This window comes from Nyctereutes procyonoides, unplaced genomic scaffold (assembly GCF_905146905.1).
Source record: "Nyctereutes procyonoides isolate TBG_1078 unplaced genomic scaffold, NYPRO_anot_genome, whole genome shotgun sequence".
NCBI classification, from domain to species: domain Eukaryota; kingdom Metazoa; phylum Chordata; class Mammalia; order Carnivora; family Canidae; genus Nyctereutes; species Nyctereutes procyonoides.
Window position 1 is genome coordinate 45,487,907 of NW_026575133.1, and position 20,433 is coordinate 45,508,339.

General features: G+C 42.9%; 1 protein-coding gene across 1 annotated transcript in view; it reads left to right on the forward strand.

Annotated features, from left to right (window-relative positions):
- IRS1 (insulin receptor substrate 1) overlaps positions 1–20,232 on the forward strand; it is a 60,098-nt gene extending 39,866 nt beyond the window's left edge. The window contains exon 2 of the mRNA XM_055346336.1: positions 19,202–20,232. The gene's annotated coding sequence lies outside the window, so the exon portion shown is untranslated. The remainder of the gene's footprint in view (positions 1–19,201) is intronic.
- The last annotated feature ends 201 nt before the right edge of the window (positions 20,233–20,433 follow it).

Genomic DNA, 20,433 nt, shown 5'->3' on the forward strand with positions numbered 1-20,433 from the left:
GGTCTTTGCCTCTCTTTCTGTGTCTCTCATGAATAAATAAATAAAATATTTTTTGTTGTTGTTGTTTTTTAAAAGAATATCAGAGTTTTGACTTCTCCCTCCCTGCTCCTCTTTCACCTACAAGATGTTGGGATCGGGAGATCCATGCTTGTCGGGTTAGCTTTTTGGTGGCATTCGAGCTGTGATGCTCGAAGGCAAGGATTTACAAACAGGTTGTTGGGATGTGGCCACTCTGTTTTCTAAGCCTGAGTACCAGTGATAAGGCTGATAAGTATTTATGGGTGGCACTAAGGGATAGGGAGAAGCTATTAAGGGAAAGTTGAAAAAAAAAAAAAGTTGGGAGGAGGAGGGAGGGAACCAAGGGATGAAGGAGTAGAGTGTCTGCAGTATTGGCATCCACGGTCACCCACGCCTGGTGCCACTGAAGTTCAATTTTGGATTGTTTTGATTTGTTAAGCCACTTGTATCCCACGCCGTGCAATAGGGAATATACACTCGAGCTAGATGCCATTTTAAAAGGTTACATATATATTTTAGAGTTTTCTGTAGACAGAGATAATTAACACAATTACAGCCCTCCACTTGAGCCATTGAGATCAGTTGCTGCCAACTAGAATAATGACACTGAGGCTCTGTTTATATGTAAACTGTGTAATATCTTAAAGCTCACGTCATTGTTTTTCTCTTCTCAAGTACAGCATGTTTTGATCTACATAGGGAATATTTTTAAAAAGTGGATGTCTAAGAATGTAAACAGTTGGAAGGGGAGATGCAGCTGTTTATGATTTACTTTTTAATCTTCTGTTCTTTGGTGGCTTCTAATGTCAAAGGGCTTTTCTTTACATATTATAGTGTATGGCTTATGACGATAAGTATGCTCTTTCTGGGTTTTATTTTGGCTTTCTAAATAAAGGACGGAAGGACCGACCGAAGGAAAAGTAGTGGGATAAAAATATCCCCCCGCAGACTGGATCCTGCCCTGGAAGCAATGGGCCAGAAGAGCCTACGGTCTTAGAGTGGAAAGGATTTCTCTTTTATGGGGCCAATAAATGTCAGGCCTTGTGCTTTACCTTTCGGCTCTGTTTGTGTGTGTTTGTCAGAATCTATTAGTCACACCCAGTTGCTTGCGTCTACCACTGTCTAGACTCTTCAAGAAATGAGCGATTTCGTATTTAGTGTTTTTACAGGAGGGCACATAATAAGGGATGGGTGTGCTTCTGTGATGGCAATCTCTTTTGCAGACTGTTTTCCAGGAGTGGAGGTGGTTCTGGTATCCAGGTGCCTATTGTGTGAAACGGTGTTTTCGCTGATTTTGGTTTAGATTTATCAGAATGGCATTTCACTATGTAATTTCTCATTACCCGTTGTAAACAACAAAGGTCACCCCCATTTCCTGTTATAAAAATAACTCTGTATATTCCGGTGGACTGTGTTTAGATGAGAGGTTTGCCAGTATTTCCACCCATGCTTTTTCTAGCATTGTCTATAAATGTGTGGTCACGAGCAGAGATTTTGAATCCTAGTGGCCCCGTTTACTGGCTTTGAGATCTTGAGGAATTTACTCTCTGTTCCAAACCTCAGTTTCTCAGTTTTAAGACAGGAATAGTAATACAATCTCAGGATGGTCATGAGGATTAGATGAAATAATGCACATTCAAACTCATAACATATAGTGGTTGGCGTGGAGCAAAAGTTGGCTATCTTGCTAGTGGGGACTCTGTGTGTGTGTGTGTGTATGTGTGTGTGTGTGTGAGGGAGAGAGAGAGAGAGAGAGACATGTTTACATATAACATCCTCACCCCACGAGTGCTTTGCTCAAATATTCAGGGAGGGAGGTGGACACAAGTGAAATTTGAAAACTATTATAATCAATATAAAATTCACTTTATATGTGTAGTCATATTTAATTTGTAGTATTAAAAAATAGATTGAGCTTTTTAAAGAAAATATTTATTAAAAGAGGAATAATAATTTTAAAAGGTTAACAAATCCCTACTTATAAATGTAAGGGAAACCACAAAAACTTAAGAGCCTATTTTTCTTTGCCTAAAATTACTCTTTTTAAAAGAGATTTATTTATTTGAGAGAGAAAGAGAAAGAGAGGAGGGGAGGGGCAGAGAAAGAGGGAGGGAGACTCTCAAGCCGACTCGGTGCTGAGCACGGAGCCCAAGGCTGGGCTCGATCTCATGACTCTGAGATCATGATCTGAGCTGAAACCAAGATTTGGATGCTTAACTGACTGAGCCATTCAGGCACTGCTAAAATCATTCTTAATGTAAGTCATAAGACCTTAGAATATGTGTGTGTGTGCATCTGATTTTCTTCTATAGAAAGAAAGAAATTTTCTTATATAGATTATGTATGAAACACAATGATAAGTCAGGTGGGGTTGGAGATGACAACCCTACCTGAGACTGAGCCCCTCATTAGGCTCCAACACAGTGTCTGCTTGTCCCTCTCCCTCTGCTCCTCCTTGCCCCCCTCCCCCACTTGCACACGGTCTTTTCTCTCTTTCTCTCAAATGAATAAATAAATACAATCTTAAAGTTTGGGGTGCTTTAGAATTGCTAAGGAGAACCCATTTTAAATCACGGATCAACTATTAAAATTATAAACTTAGAGCAAAACAAGAAGTACCTTCAATACCCAGTGATAAAAACAGTGGGACAATATCCCTTATTGATGATGAGTGTCCTCGTCAGGGCTTTACTGACACCATGTTTTGAGGTGCTCCTCTCTGCCAGCACCCCAGCAGTATTGCAAAGAGCAAGGAGCTTGGGTGGCAAATACCTCCCTCTTCCTTTGAATTCCTGTTTCCCCAGCCCCCTCCCTTGGCTTCTTGCTACTGAATGAGACGAATTAATTGTTCTATAATTATTTCATTGTCGGGGTCTGTTCCACATGTTTTACAGTCACCATCTCATTTAACCCTCACAACAACCCGATGAGCTAAGTAGGCACTTTTATCACCATTTTACCAGGAACAACAGCTCAGCGATGTTGCTCAAGGGCCTGAGTGCTGGGCGGGGGGTGGGGGGGGGGTGCTAGGGTCTTACAACCATCAGGCAGCCACAAAGGATAAGTGCCTTGCAGACAGTTTCCATTCTTGCTGGATCCCATAACCATTGATGAAATGTATTTTCATTCTGTCCCCACTGGTTAGGAAAAATAACTCACGTGAATTGCATAGCATGCGAATTGCACTACCCAGCCGTGGTTTTAGAATGAGCTCTTGGGGAGTATCTCTGGCCACCCCATTTTCCTTCCATTTCCTAAAGCCATTAGAAACCTACGCTTGCCTTGTTTGGGCTTCTCTTCCAGACCAGTAAAGCTGCACCTCCTGGTCAGAGCACCGAGTCAGGCCCGGTGAATGAAATTGCTATCAAATAATGAAGACCTTTGGGGCGCCTGGGTGGCTCAGTCGGTGAAGTGTCTGCCTTTGGCTCAGGTCATGATCCCAGGGTCTTGGGATCAAGCCCCGCATTGGGCTCCTTGCTTAGCTGGGAGCCTGCTTCTCTTTCTCCCTCTGTCTGCTCCTCCCCCTGCTTGTGCACTGGCTCGCTCTGGCAAATAAATACATAAATCTTTAAAAAGAAATAATGAAGACCTTTGCTCTGCTGTAAAACTTCATTGATGTAGAAACAGAACCTTGTAATAACTAACTTGCTAATAAGTTGTACTGAAGGGCATGCTCTTGCCTTTTAGAAATCAGACCAGTTCACTACCATCCATTGATGTGAATGGAAGTTACTAGAACCCCCAGAGCATCCCTCTGTGCTTAATTTATAGTCTTTTCCACATTTTGATACCTTTGAGCATTATGGTTTTGGGTTTCCCCAGATGCAGAAAGTGCTGCTTCTGGATCTTCCCCTGCATGCATCCTGTGGTTCTGGAGATGAGATACCTGCGCACAGAGTCATCCTTTTTCCACCAAAACATTATGGAGGATAAATTAAGGCGCAATGGAAAAATGGGAGCCTCTTTGATATTGGTACTTTTGATGCTTCAAAGTTGAAGGTGTTGTAGATCGCTATAATTTAATTGTTGATGTTGATTCTACTCTTCGAGATGAGATCTGAGTTGGCAATTTGGGGACTTTTACCACCTGCTGGTCCCCTCAAATAATAAAGACAGGGAGTTAAGAACTAACCTCTGGTTTGTGCCTTGAGGTTTATTTAGTAAAAGACGCTGGAGGGCGGGGTGTTAGGCGGTCCATGTTCCTTTGAGTTGTGCCGAATGCTTGTTTATTTGGGTTCCATCATCTGTGAGCTAACGCACATGGCCCCACTCCCTTCCTCTTGACCGGGACCTCTAGACATCAAAGTAACCGGCATCCGTGTTTTAAAGCGATAGAAATGTATTGGATCCCAGTTTCCAGCCCTCTTTTCCCAGTCCAGCTGTCTTGAGTCTCCCGTGGCCTGAACACTAAGCAGGTAAAGACCTATCAGTGCTGTCTCAGTATTGGGGTCTTTCCCAGTGTCGTCTTTGTACTCATCCAGATGTTTGTTTTTTCAGGAGCCCTGAGACAGAGGTTTCTCATTCTTGTCCAGTTAACTCTTTTAGAACCTTTCTGCCTGGAAATTTTTCTTTGCGTTTCAGTTCAAAAAACTATGCCTGTGATTTAAGCTCATTTACCCTACTGAGCCCGAGAACAGATGGTTTATCATGTAGCCTTCCTTAACGTCCCCCGTTAAGCCCTCTTATTATTCTTTCACTGAAATTAAATAGAAATCTCTCCTTTTCTTCAGGGTTCTTTACTCCTTTGCTCCTCAGAGTGTGGTCCTCAGACCAGCAACACTGGGGTCCCCTGGTGGCAGGTTAGACATGCAGAATCGTGGGCCCTACCGCAAACCTCAAGAATCACAATGTGCATTTTAACCAAACCCCCAAGAGATCCTAAGCACATTCAAGTTTGAGAAGCTCTGCTTTATTTTATCCCTTCGTAGCTTAGTTATTATTTCCTCTGTACTTTTCTCTAGCATGCCTGAAGCACAGAGACCAGTGGTCTTGTAATAAGAGCAAATACCTAATACTTAATCTGACTCAAATCCCTATTAATGTAATACCTATTATATTATAATAATTTTGAATTAAATTGATGTGTATTTTTCATTTATAATAAATTGGTAGTCTTCAGAGACTTTGGGTGGTCTTTTTTTGCTATATGTTTGCCCCTTTTACCTACTGGACATCTCCATTGTATAGCTGAACGACTTTGCTAAGAATCTGGCTTTGCATTTATATTGGGTACCACCTTGTTTTTCCTCTTTGGGGGATCTTTTTTTAGGGGGGCTCTTTTCTTTTCTGTATAATTGGGCTATTAAGATTTTAATGACTCATGACTAGAAAGAGTACTGTTGGAGGTGAAAAGACCCCAAATCTTACCTCAGTGCTGCTCTTCACCAGTTTCATGGGCTCATGATTCTAACTCTTAACAATAACCATATGATCCAGGAAGTCCCCATAATACCGGGTATAGGACTACTTCGATTGTTCTGTTTGTATTAATCCAAGAACCCTGTCTACGATGACTTGGTCACACAGTGGAAGTCACCTGGTAAAAAGGGAATGGAGCCTCTAAAACAAAAGTTGGAATAATTACTCACATCCAGATGTATATTTTGGTTAGTCCTTATACTCCCCTTCCCACCAGGTTTTTTACTTATGTCAAATGGTTCTCAAGTCACCTTCCTGTTGATTCCTTCTAGCCATGCATTAAGAGGGGGACATTAGCAAGGATATGGCTGCTCTTAATCCTTGCAGCTCCGTCTGGAAGCCTCTGGGAAGGCCTTTGTTTCTACTGGACGTTCTGTGGGGAGGATCCAGCATAAAGATATGTGTGAAGTCAGTGGCTGTGTTCAGAGGCTGTTTGGTGCTGCTGATGGCCGAGAGTGAGGAGAGCTCAGGGTGGAAGGACAGGAAGGAAGAGAGGCATATCTTAAGAATGAGATTTGACGTGGATGCTTACGCAGTCATGCTCTTCCTTATACTGTTCAGGAAGGAAAGTGGGAGTAACTAAACGAAGAGGTAGACCATTGCCCATTTGCAACATGGTTTTATGGGAAAAACATAAGGCAGTTTTTGAGCAGAATTAAGCAAAGTGCCTCATAGGGATGTTAATTCAATGTTAATTATAGCCTGTCGCTTTTGGGTAGTAATGGTGAAATTGTGTGGTTGGGTTTTACTCTGAAGGCATTGTGTCAGCTTCAGAGGCCACAGTGTGGAAAGAATAGAAGCTATTGTTTTCTTTATGAACTTCAGCACCACAGTAGCTTCTGTGGCATTATTTCAGGAGGATATGTTCTTCTTACCATTACCTTCGGGTTCCATCGGAAAAGCTTCATACCTAACCACCTGGAAATCAACTTGTTCTTTCTGGTCACTGTCTAAGTCTTAGAATTTGGAACGCTGTGTACTCTCCTCGATGACGGTCTATGTCCCCTGCCCCTCACCCAGCTCTTTTTCAAGCTTAAAGTTTTAGGGAAAACAGACCTGAAAAGTATCGTCTTGGAAAGACATTTTAGAAACAGCAGCTGAAATTTCCATCTTTCTAACTTTGACTTTTTTTGTAATAAATCATCTTCCAAGGTATTTATTTCATAAAGTAAAAAAAAAAATCTCTAGGAAATACTATTCTGACTTGGGAGTCGCCTCTTAGCAAAGTTAGTGGATTTATTTTAAAAAGTTGACTAATTCTGGAACAGAAGGGACCTAATTCTTAACTTCCTTTTACTCCCAGTTATTTCAGGACAATGAGCGTGACTAATGGTTACAAATAACAAAAGGAAAGTTCTCTTCTTTCTCACCGAGTTTTACAAATGATTGTGAGGACTAGATATTTTCTCCATTTCGTTAAATTGTGGAGGCAAAGCAAGGTCAAGTGACTTGTCCAAGACCATCTACAAAGTACGGGCTCAGTTGGATGAGATACAAGCCTGGGCATGATACAGGGTATCTCCTCTTGGGGTCGATCTTTATGTCATGGTCATGGAGGTGGCGCAGTGTCACACCTGCTAGTCTTCCCCAGACTCTGTTGCTTTAGCCTCCACAGTGCCTGGTACTCTACCTTCTTTAGTCATTGCTTTTGCATTGCCCCCAGACATTCTTGTGTTCCTTTGGAGGAGGAACGTATGGAAACATGGGCCTGGGCTGGTTAATCAGATCAGCTGTCTTCTAGCGGAAGAGGAAGGGAATGGGATGCAGGTGAACTAAGCTTCCAGCAGTGATGAATTGGGAAAGGCTGAGAGCATGGACACACCCACTGGGATTCTGAAGTGTGGAGTCGTAAACAAAGCAAGGCCTTGGAACAGGAACGTACCTCTTCCTTCATTCTGTTCCATAGAACCAGTGTGGACCCCAGCAACGGGTAACAGGTGCATTTGGTGGCTTCGGCAACAGTTCTAGAGCATGGTGTCTCAGCCTCAGAACTAATGACATGGTTCTTTGCTACTGGTGGCCATCCTGTGTGTTGTGGGAGGTTTCGTAGTCCTGGCCTCCACCCCCTAGATGCCAACAGCTTCTCCCTCACCTCATCCTAACCCCAGTTGCGACAACCAAGAATGTTTCCAGGCTTTTCCAAATAGCTCTTGCAGGGAGAAATTATTCCTGCCCACCCAAACTGAGAACTAGAGATTTAGTGAAATGCTTGGAGGCTAGAAGTTCTCCGCAGAGAAAAGTGGTTTAGCCCCACGAGTGTGTTTCAGGCAGAGTCCTGGCACACTAGTGGGCCTGAGGATCACCTTCACAGGTCTCCCTTCTATCTCCCCTGGGGCTGCGACCCCTCATGGTCACTGATACGTTTTTTTTTAAAGAATTATTTTTTTATTTGAAAGAGAGAGAGAGCACGTGCAGGTGGGCGGGGCGGGGGGGAGGAGGGACGAGCAGAGGGAGAGGGAGAAACAGACTCTGAGACTCTGTGCTGAGCATGGAGCCTGACGTGGGGCTCGATCCCACGATCCTGAGATCATGACCTGAGCCAAAATCAAGAGTCAGACGCTCACCAGACTGAGCCGCCCCTGATAATACCCTTAATAAGGATCCTTTCAAGTTGCCACTACCTTATAATTAAGAATTTGGCACCACTGTCCTCAGGAGGCCTCTGTTCAACCAGGCTCAGGACCTGATGTGGTTCAGTTCAGCTTGCTGTCGCAGGGACCGACTCAGCAGACGCTACTGAGGCGCTACGCTCCAAATTAAAAAGCAAAAGGCCGAGATGTCAGATAATGGGGGAAAGCAAGAGGAACAAGAGCAAAGTGGAAGTGAGACTTGAGAGATGAAAGCAAAGGCCCACAAACTCTGGGGTCAGTGGGTTGAAAGGTCAGCCGCTCCTTGTCAACTGGAAGAATTTTGCCTCTTTATCCTGGACAATAGAGAAGTGTTTGCAGTCACTTAGAAATCTGCACCATTGTCTGCTTCAAAGACCTTTGAGATGCAAGCAATGTATACATTATCAATTATTTCAGATTATCTTTCCAGTTTTTCCTCCCTCCTCTTCCAGCTGCCAACCATTAGACATGTGCATCTGGCAGCAATTTCGGTTTTTCGTCAAGTAAGTCAGGCGGCGTTGACTGGCTGTGTCACACTCCTGTTCAATTCCTTTAGATCAAGACTGGGGACAAGAATTTGGAAACAAAAGCCATCCATTTCCTCCCCCAACAATTAGAAACATGCTTCAGAACCTGGAAATAGTGCAGAAGAATCTCACTGAACATCCATTTAAGCCTATTCATGAGAATTCTTTGTGAATCCTTTCATGGAGCATTATAAGTCTTTTCATTAGACTTATAATGAAGTCTAGAAAGCCTGAAGCCCCAGCTTAGAAAGGGTGGGGGCTTCAGGCTTCTAATTTCTTCTGAGAAAGCACTAGAAGTGGGCTTTCAGCAGTGTTTCTGTAGATAGCATTAATTTAAGATCCGCTCAAAGATACGCTAATGCTATCTGTCCTAATATTTAACCTCTGCTGTTCCCCGTGTAGGTAGACAGGTCTTTGTCTAAAATCCTATCCTAGGGTCTTATTTTTAGCTTCACCACTATTACTTTTACCTTTTCTTTTTTGTTCTGGCGCGTCCTCCATACCACCTCATGTCTCAAATAATTTTGTCTTCCTTCCCAAGCAAGACACATCCTGATCTTGGTTGGCTTCAGCCTCAGCCCTTGGCTCTGGCATCTGGCCTGTGGACTCATTCTTGCTTGTTATTTCCACCAATGCATTTGTGGTTGGTGTGTGTTTTCAGGAATCAGGAGAAAATTGGAGAGCCAGGGATACCTAGTTCTTAATAAGAATTCTACATTAAGAGCTAATGTCTGAGGGCTCATTGTGTGTCAGGCACTACGATGAGAACTTTTCATGTATTATCTCATTTTTACCTCAAGGGCTAACCCTGTGAAATGGGTACTGTTCTCCCCGTGTTACAAATGAACACACTGAGATTTAAGAGAGCAAATGACTTGCCCAAAATCACAGAAGAACGAGAGGAGATTATGTAAGTGGTCTTAGTCTCCTTTTAAATTTTAACTTGGAAATAAGTTTTGAGTTAAAATTGGTCAGTCTTTAAAAAGCATAACAGTGAGGTACCTGGGTGGCTCAGCTAGTGACTGCCTTTGGCTTGGGTCATGATCCCCGGGTCTTGGGGGTCAAGTCCCACATTGGGCTCCTTGCTCAACAGAGAGTCTGCTTCTTTCTCTCTCAAATAAATAAATAAATAAATAAATAAATAAATAAATAACAGCCATGTGTTAGGAACATCCTCTTCCTCAAAGTGACCTTTTTTTTTTTCTTAAAGATTTTATTTGTTTATTCATGAGAGACACAGAGAAAGAGTCAGAGACATAGGCAGAGGGAGAAGCAGCCTCCCTGCAGGGAGCCCATGCAGGATTTGATCCCAGGACCCTGGGATCATGACCTGAGCCGAAGACAGATGCTCAACCACTGAGCCACCCAGGTGCCCTTCAAAGCAACCTTTTGTGGAATGAATTCCCTAAATTACATTTTAGGATTCAGAATTCCATACAGGATACTCCTCAGGTAGTGGCAACTCAAGGGAAGCACACGTTGGTTGCATTACTTCATTGCAAGCAGTGTTACAACTTCTCCTGAACATAATCCAGTTACACAGAGGTCCCACCTGGGGCCTTCTGTAGCCTAGGGTGGATGGGACAGTTTTTTCCATCCTTTGAACATTGACTTTTAAGACTAGCTTTCATAACTCAGAAACCTTTATGACTTGCATTTCTTTAACAAGAATTCTTAAGTTAAAACAACTTACACTTGAGCACTGAATACGTTTGAAACATGCTGCCCTGTGCTTCTGTATTGATGACCAGTTTCGATTGGTTTCATTCATCCTTCGACAGTTTTCATTCATCACTTAGACCCCAGAAATAACGACCACAGCCCACTTAGCTTTGAAGACTCTGGATTAAATTCTTCCCTGCAGGTTCCTCTTAGCCTTCTCAAAGCAAAGAGGAAGACAAAGGGTAAAACCTTTGTGTTTGTGATTTATGAAGATGGCCTCCAGTTGATGTTAATTAGATGTGTGCAGTAGGGAAAGCCTACTGAGCTTGACCTTGCTGGGAACAGTTGGGAATAGCCCTGCCCTCCGTTAGGCCCGTCTCATGACCAGAATACCTACAGAAGATCAGGGCCACACAGCTGAGGTACCTCGTGGTTCCTTTTAAAGATGCCTGTTCAGTTCAGTACATTTTTCTTGCATTACCAAATTCTTCCATAAAGTCAACCGCAACCCATATTATCGGGGACTCCGGCTAAAACTTGTGGTGAGTAGGAAGTAGATTAAACACAGGTTTTCCCTTTTCTCCGGCTGCCAAGAGTGATGTCAGTGGTGTTAATGATCCTTACCTCAGCCCGCTGCAGACCCTGTGTGAACGCTCGTTCTGTGCTCTGGTTCCTAGGCTATTACGGAAAAGCTGCTGATGCTTGATAAGAGACAATTGGGTAGTCAGACAATTCCTCAAATGTAAAATCAGGCCCTTGCTTTCTTGAAGCAATTTCTGATATGACTCTGGGGAGAGTGCAGAGAATGCAAAATCTATTTAGTGTTTAGCAGAAAAATTAAAGCAGTACGACCGGGCTGAGCCCACTTGATTCCCTTTTGCCTAATTACAGAAGTGGTACTGCAAACACTTTTTTTTTTTTTTTTTTTTTTTTACCGTCTCTGCACCACATTGTAAACTAAGTTGTGATTTTAATTTAAGTCTACTGGTTTGTATCAAAGCCAGACCAGTAAAACCGATATCCTGTATTTCTGAACACCAAACAAACAAACAAAACAACAAACTGATGTGAAATGACAATAAAAACTATAAACCTCAGAACTGGAATTTAATTCCTGGGGGAGAGCAGCATATCCAGCAGAAATAGCTCCCATGAAAGCAGAAGAAAGACTTGACTTTTATGACTTGCTTTCTCAGGTAGGGAAGAAGGTATCCTATTACTTTGATGTCTTCAAGCAACAGGTTTTTTTTTTTTGTTCTTTTTTTTTTTTTTTTTTTTTTGGTTGAGCTCCGTTAAAATTAAAACTTCCTGCCCCACATTAAGTGGTCTGACTCGTAATGTAGATGGACTATTTTTCTGAGTTCCCCTACCTTGACTGTCACATACGTGTCCTGCATTCTAATTTCGGTAGAAGACAGATTTGAGACATTTTGGGTTATGTTGTGGGGGGTGGGAGGTGGGGAAAGGGCTCTTATCTCTTGCTTTATCAGCATGCTCTCTATTAATTACAAGAATGGGAAATAACTGAAATGACCAAGATTGGGAAGTAACTGAAATGACTATTCTGCAGCTTAGAAGATTTCAGAATGCTTAGATTGCCTTAATTAATATACCTTATTTTTTTAAAAAAATATTTTTAAGTCATCTCCACACCCAATGCGGGGCTCGAACTTAGAACCCCAAGATCAGGGGATCCCTGGGTGGCGCAGCGGTTTAGCGCCTGCCTTTGGCCCAGGGCGCGATCCTGGAGACCCGGGATCGAATCCCACAATCGGGCTCCCGGTGCATGGAGCCTGCTTCTCCCTCTGCCTTTGTCTCTGCCTCTCTCTCTCTCTCTCTCTCTCTCTCTCTCTCTCTGTGTGTGTGTGTGTGAGTGTGTGTGACTATCATAAATAAATAAATAAATAAAAATTTAAAAAAATTTAAAAAAAGAGAACCCCAAGATCAAGAGTCACACGCTCCACCCACTGAGCCAGCCAGGCCCCCGCTGTGTGTTGCTGTTGTTTTCATCCGGCAGCCCCATAAATCTCTAACCCTCTGGAAAAGTGTCCCAGTCCAGCCCCTGCCCCTTGTGGCTGACCACCCCTGGACCACAGCGCAGGCTCCAGGCTGGGCGGCCAGCTCCCAGGTCAGCCCCTCTCTTCTTTTCATGATACAGGTGCCTTTCTTCCCCAGGGGGTCTCCCGAAGTCACCAGCCCCACCACAAGGACTTCACTGGGACAAAAGGTGAACTGGAGCCCGGGTGGCCTCTCACACGTTGGCAGCTGTCCCCAGATGCTCCTCCCTGGCAGCCCTGCGTGCTCCCAGGCCCGGCCAGCGACCTTGTCATCTTCACCCGCCCACGCCCATGTGACTCGCACCAGGCAAAAGTGCTCTTTAAGCAGCTCTGTTAAAGCCCTGGCCCGGCCACTTACCCTTCGCCTTTTAAGACCATGAAACCAAGTCTTTCCAGCCCTGTTCTGGCCTATTTTCAAAGATGTTGGTTTCCTTTCTTTAGCTTCTTGTCAACATAAAGGAGCAAATGTCTTGTGGTCTTACCTCTCATTTTAATTCTTTAGTTCCATCCTACCTTGATTTTTCTTTTTTTTTCCTTTAAGATTTTATTTATTTATTCCTGAAAGACACAGATAGAGAGGCAGAGACACAGGCAGAGGGAGAAGCAGGCTCCATGCAGGGAGCCCAATGTGGGACTCCATCCTAGGACCCCAGGATCATGACCTGAGCTGAAGGCAGATGCTCAACCACTGAGCCATCCAGGTGCCCCTACATTGATTTTTCTTTTCTCTTTCTTTCTTTCCTTTTTTTTAAAAAAAATATTTTATTTATTTACTTGAGAGAGAGCACAAGTAGATGGGGTGGCAGGCAGAGGGAGAGGGAGAAGCAGGCTACCCACCAAGCACGAAGCCTAGTGCAGGGCTTGATCCCAGGACCCTGGGATCATGACCTGAGCCGAAGGCAGATGCTTAACCTACTGAGCCACCCAGGATCCCCATCTTCCTCCCTCTTTCCCTCCATCCCTCTCTCTTTTTCTCTCTCTCCCTCCTTCCCTCCCTCCACTTAGGTCTGTCCTTTGCCAAGGTCTCATCCTGTACTGACACTTCCCAGGTCTACCTTGTAAAGAGTAGAAAGATTCTCCCTGTGTCCCGAACTTGAAGTCCTCCAGAATTAGCTTTTCTTCTCTTTTCGCTTGGGTGATTACCATAGCTAACAGGACTACAGGACAGGGCTGATAATTCTGGGTCCTCCCTAAATGCTTCCATCCACCGCCCTAGTTGGTAGAACCAAATTCTAAGCCAGGAAATTTCTCTAATAAGGGTTTCACAGCCCATCAAATGGGACAGTGGCCTCCTTTGTCCATCGGAGATGGAGTAGTGTGAATGTTAAAAGGCAGCGCCCCTATACACTCCCAGAACTATGAGTCTGTGTAACACTGATAGGGGTTGTTTTTCTGTTTTTTGTTTTGTTTTATTTTGTTTTTGTTTTTTTCAATTTACTGGCCTGTTTGACAGAATCAGGTAGGCTTAAAACCAGGATACTTTTGCAGTGTTTTATAAGGTGCCTTATTAATGTGTAAGCATTCTGGAAGACTTGATCTTCTCTGAGTGGTAGTGTGAATTATTGCATCAGCATCAAGCAGGTGGCTAAAGAAATGAATTGCGGTCACGGTAGTGCTGTGCAGTTGAATATAATTGTGTCAAATGAGAAATCAACAGGCTTGGGAAGACAAGCTTGAGAGAGGGGTCACAGGTGCTACGTTCAGCATCCTGCTGGACGTGGAGCTCCAAACCGCACCCACCATTTCACTCTTTATTTCCAGCCAAAGGGAACTGGTTTCTCTTCTGGGAGGAATCCTCCCCCCTGTTCTTCTAACTGCTCGGCCTGTGCCATTTCCTGAAGGACTTGGGCTTTTGGATATCAAAGCCAAGCCAGAGGCTTTTTCTACTTTCAAACTGCCATATTCCTCCCCAAAAACATGAATTGGAAGGAGGGAAAGGGACAGCATACCAAGAAGGTTTAAAAGTTGGTTAAGAGGGACATCTGGGTGGCTCAGTGGTTGAGTGTCTGCCTTTGGCTCAGGGTGTGATCCCGGGGTCCTGGGATCGAGTCCCACATCAGGTTCCCCGCAGGGAGCCTCCTTCTCCCTCTGCCTGTGTCTCTGCCTCTCTCTCTGTGTCTCTCATGAATAAATAAATAAAATCTTAAAAAGAAAAAAGTTGGTTAGCATTTCAAATATCTTCTCATCACAGTTATTTTAAGAATGGGAAAAAAATCTAAATATGATGGAAATGTGATTTTCCTGTCCTATTGAAACATTTGTGATATCGAATACAGAATTTTAAAAGTTTAAGTCCTTTAAGCAAATAGTGGATTTAGAACCACAGCTGAATCGTGGCTTTCCTGGGTGACAGGAATTCAAGAAATGTTTATTCCTTCTTTACATTTTCCTGTGGTGCATAAAATTTCTATATTATAGTCAAGAAGTTTTTTTTTTTTTTTTACTCACAGCTGTTTATTTTAAGTGAAAGAGAAATGTGCTGTTTTGACACATTTCTTTAAGTGGAGGAATTTATTTATACAAATTTTTCTATTTGAATCTACAATATAAGATTTCAAACAATGGTCTCCATTGAAGAAAAGTCATTACGATAGTCATTTTTTTTTTTTTTTCAATCATAGTCGGGTGAGGAAGAGTTACTTTCTGGCTACATTTTGGTATATGAAAATAGCCAAGGAACTTCTATTTTACTCCTGTTTCCTTAGTAGAAGTAGAAACTGCTGGTAATGCTTTGACTAGGTATTTATAAGTGTGTTGCACTTGACTCAACAAATTGGCAGGTTTTGAGCCATTTGAATACAAGATAAAAATGTTAGTCGATGGGTTGGGCCAAAAATTCATTGTTGAAAGGATATGGATCCTTCATTGTACACATATCATAACCTTGTGCTGTTCGCAGCTGCTTTATAGTGCAGCCTGGTCAATAGGCTGAGTGTGAAAGGGAGCAGAAGCTTCCTCTGTTTTTCAGCTCTCCGTAGGCATAGTTTAAGTGGGTCGAGGCCAGAAGATGTAAATTCCTGTTGGATGCAATAATGCAGTAATCCATAGGTCTCAAGTAGCATCGCTCAAGTGTTGACTTATTTGATAATGCTTTAAAAATTACATTTTTCATTACTGGCAATAGGATTAGGTGGGTTTTATCTTACACGAAGACACACGGAAGGGGACAAGAGATGCTGGTGTGGTGATGAAATTTTGTCAAAAAGTAATTTCCTGCTGCTAAATCTCGTGACAGGTGCAGCGTCTTTCTGGGTCCAGGAGTTACTCCCCAGTGAGGTAACCAGAGAGGATGTATCCTAGGAACATCACCATTTGATATTTGCCCAGCTCTAATCCGAGGAAATATTTTGCTTCTTTTGTTTCCACTTCATGGGTGTTACAAATGAGTTTTTGTATTTGTATTTGTAAAACATCATTGAAATATTTGCCTCCTATGGTTGGAGTGAGTCAGTCCGGGTTGTATATATAAAGAGCATCGAACATACCTATACCGGTGTCTTCCCTTGTAGTGCTTGTTACAGTCCTTATCACTGCCTTCCCATTTGTCACAGATGTTTCTTGAATTGACTGACTGTGGGAGCCTAGTACGGGTATTGGTTTTTTAAAAACATGCTCCCAAAATGTCTGATATACATGTTGGCCTTTCTTCAAGTGAGTTGCTTTGGTGAAGATCACCCTTCTTGACTGCAGTTCTGGAGAGGCTGGGATCAAGGCAAATGAACTTTTTAGTCCCATGAACATCCACTGAGGTCTGTCTATAATGTCCTCAGGGTTCATTTCCATCAAAACTCAGCAGGGCGATTGCGAACAGCTGTGTTTTGGGAACTTTAGTTTTGGGGTCTTTGGCTTTCCATAAGGCCTCACTGGGGAACCGTTACCTGGCTTGATCAGCCCCTTCTTTCACCATATTTGGCTCTCAAGGCTTTTTGGCCATCTCCGAGGATCAAAGGTGCCCTCAGAGGGCTGAGACTGGCTGCTCTAGAGACCATTCCAAAGAATATGCCCAAGGCTGGGAAGGCCATCGCCGGAAAGAAATGAGAACTTGAGGAAGCATTCCAGAAATGCTTCCAACAATGGCTGCGTGATTGGCATAGCTGTGCAGACCTCAAAGTGGCTGCAGTGAAGGACCAGTCTCACTCAGGGATGGCTGTTAAATATCCGTATCATTTGCTCACGAGCTAAATTTTCTGTACGTACACACAGAAACACAGACACGTGTACACACACACGCACACACACACACACACACACACAGTCTCACACCCTTGAACGAAGATAAACAGATGTGAACTTCAGACTTTCCCTTGAAGTTTTTCCGGGCCTCTGCGGCCTGTTTATCGAGTCTGTACCCAGCCCCTCCCCATCAGCATAACCTCCCTCATTCCTTGTTTTCACTTTTTCAGAGATCCCCAAGGTGATGGCACCAGTAGGTAAGCATTAGTGCCTGAGACATGTGCTGATCAGGGTTTATGATAAAGGACTTTGAAAGGTAGAGAGAGTGCTGAGACTTTAGAGGGCAAGTTTATGGTGCAATTGATGGATCCTTTTATTTCCTGCTCTTTGAACATACATACTTGTGGGAAATTACAGGGAGGGGTTCAGCGTGGCCCAAAGCAATAGACGTCAGCATCTGGCGAAGCCAGAGTGTTTTCCCTCCTCAGGGAGGCCCCCAATCTCTGCCCCCCACTGCATCCGTGCAGGTTGGCACATGTGACAACAAAACTGGATGCAGTTTATTCCTGGGCAGAGCTATTCATTCAGCCTGTTCTGGATGTGAGCCAGGTGTAAAATGAAAAGCAGACCGTGTGCCCTTTGCTCCCCCCACTCCCTCCCCCATTTTCTATAAATGAGCAAGCAGTTCGTTTGTTTGTTGCAAGTGTTTTAATAAAAGTGTGGCCTTCCCATTTCATTTTAGGACCAGAGCTGTGAAGCCGCGCTAAGCGGTGTCTAGATATTCTTGTAGGAACATTCTGATAGACTGCAGTGTGAGTTCAGGAGAAACTTGAAAGTAAACAAGAGATCTGGAGAACGGTCTCCCGGGTTTTTGAAGGGATGGGTTTTCCTTTCACTCGTAGGAGCCACGCGAAGTAAGTCCTGTTTCTCTGGCAATCAAAGGGATCAATAAGCCTGGGGTCCTTTTGTGTTGGAACATTGGTGTCTCCATGGAAAGTCTTTACTTGTATATAGAAAAACAGACTGTTTACCTGTTTTAGGGGTGGAGTCAATATTATAAAAACAGCAACAGAAATCTCATAAAACTAGAGTCCACGTTGAGTAAATTTCAGCTTACCTGAAATCCAAATAGTGAATGGTGACTTGTCCCAGCCATATTCTCCTTCAAGAGATGAGAGAGGAAAACAGTTATGTTGGTCAGCATGTCCATTGGATGAATTGTAGAGTCTGTTCCTTTCCTTGTGGCTGGCGTGGGTTATTACTACTGTATCTACTACATCTGGGCGCATCATGAAACATGTCCTGTTGTCCCTGTCCTTAGATAAAGATACCTGAGCCTTTCATTTGAGATTCTTCACCCTCTGTCCCGGCTACATTTGCAGATTTACCTTCTTCAACCCCTTTTCACATACCTTGGGACCCAACCCAACAACCCAACACCACCCTTTCACTTGGCCTGCCTTTGGCCATCCTTCTTCCCCGGGCCTTGTTTTATGGGAACGGGGCTTGTGTCCCTTTGATTCCTTCCACTTATATTTAGTGAGTACTTAACTATGCACTAGCCCTTGTGCTCGGCTCTGGGGATGCAACCCTGAGGCAACAAAGATGCGATCCCATTTCCATATCCCCAAACTATTCCTTTTCTTCCAGACCAAGGTGAACGTGTCAGTGAGGTATTTCCTTTCTCTTCCCAGCTAGAAGCATCTTTCCCTCCCTCCCTGCAGCGAAAGAGTCTTTCCTGTCCATCTGCCGTGGGATTTACTCCCTTTTTCCTTTGCATTCTCTGTTCATGAACGGAGCTTACCTTCCTTGCCCGACTTTCTAGAAAGCAGGGCCTGTAGCACAATTCAGCTTCACGTTCCCCATAGTGTTTAATGCAACCAGTTACCCGTTTGGCAATATTTATTATCTACTCTGTGCCACATACTGTTCAGGACATTCTGTAAGTACTGGTATTTTATAGATAACTTTGGAATGCATGAAAAATGTGGGCCTCAGAAGGACTGTCTGATGTTAATGCTAGAGAGCAAAAGAGGGCTGAGGTTGAAAAAGGTGTCTCCTCTTTGCAAGGGAATGGGTAATGCCCCATGAGGTCTGCTTTCTGGAATCACATAGAAGCAATGTGCTTCTGCCAGAATAACATTTCTATTAGATCTAAATCAGAATCCCTTTCTTTTTTAATTTAATGATTAACTACATCTGTTTCACCTGGGCCTCCTTTTGCATCAAAAATCCTCATGTCAAGTAACGTCATGTTACAAACTGATTTCAGATTTTATAATATTGGGGCTCGCGACTTCAAATTCTAAAACCTGCAGTTGACTTTAAACCAAAAGAAGTTGAAGCGTAGCCTGACCATAACCTGCTTACCAGATTTTACAGTCCTTTTTACATGACAACTATAACTTACATTTTTGTTTTGATCCTAAGAACATCAAAGTATTTTGCGTGTTTGTGTTACTGAACTCTGAAACCTCCAAATCACATCGATCTGTTGACTGATTTAATATTGACTATTTTGAGTTTATATTTGCTTTAGACTCTTGCATTTTGAAAGGGGGGAAAAAGTTAAATACAGTTTGTTGATTTTATTTAAGTACACAGTACTGTTTGTGCCCGTAACTTCCGCTTATCTGATATTGCCTCTTTTTTAAAGAAAAAAAAAAAAACTCAGAAACTGATGGAGCATGCATTTTGAGAAGCCTGTGGTGATGAACCCTTTCGTTTTCCTTTTCAGAATGAAGACCTGAATGACCTCAGCAAATCCTCCCTTTACTCATGGGTACCCAGACTCTGAATATTTCATGATTCACAACCAGGACCTCACATCTTTCTCCTCAGTAGATGGTACGATGCATCCATTTCAGTTTGTTTACTTTCTACAATCCTCAGGAGTTCCTTGACTGAACTGCACGTACTATATTGTGCCAAGCAAAAAAGCACTGTGACACCAGAACAATGAGTCTGCATAAACTTCATCTTCAACCTTAAGGACTTAGCTGGCCACGTGAGCTGATGTGCCCACCACCATGCCACGAGAGAATGGGTTTACTCTCATTGCATTTGCAAGATCCATTTCATCTGCTGCTGAAACTGTGTACGACAAAGCATCGTTGTAAATTATTTCATACAAAACTGTTCGCGTTGGGTGGAGAGAGTATTAAATATTTAACATAGGTTTTGATTTATATGTGTAATTTTTTTAATTAAAATGTAACTTTTCTTACAGCACATCTTTTTTCTGGATGTGGAACTGAGGTATACAATGTTCTGTTGTAAAGAGTGGAGCAAATACTTAAAACAAGGCCAACAAGAGTAGAATAGGGTACGATCCTTGTTTTAAGGTTGTAATTCAGAAAAATAATATAATAAGAATCATAGTGCCATTAGATGGTTCTCAATTGTATAGTTATATTTGCGGATACTATCTCTTGTAATATAGCCCTGATGTTGAGCTGAGATCCTTACAAGAATTGATCTTAATTTTGTATTTTTCCTGTAAGGCAATAGGCCACGTTAATTAAACTGAAGAAAGATATATTCTACTGGGTATTTTCAAGTGTCAGCTTAAAATTGGCAATTGAATGGAAGCGAAATTACAGGCAAATGAAATCAAAGTCTTCCATTGTATATACTGTAAAGAGGAGGAGACTTGGGTGATCCCTTTAAATCAAAAGCTCTCTTTGGAATGAACAATGTGGGTGTTTGTAAATTCTGGAAATTTCTTTCTATTCATAATAAACTAGAGACTGTTGATCTTTTCTTCTCCCCCTCCCCCCACTTTTGTAAGCTTCCTGCTCCATGGCTACCAGTTTTTTTCCGTGCACACATTAGGATATTTTATTTATTTCTGGCATTGTTTCGAGAAAGGTGGTAAGACAAGTGAGTACTTGTCTCTAATTTCCAAGCAGAAGTTAAAATTCCAGAAGAATGGTTTTTATCATGACCAGGGCTACATGTCACTCTCCG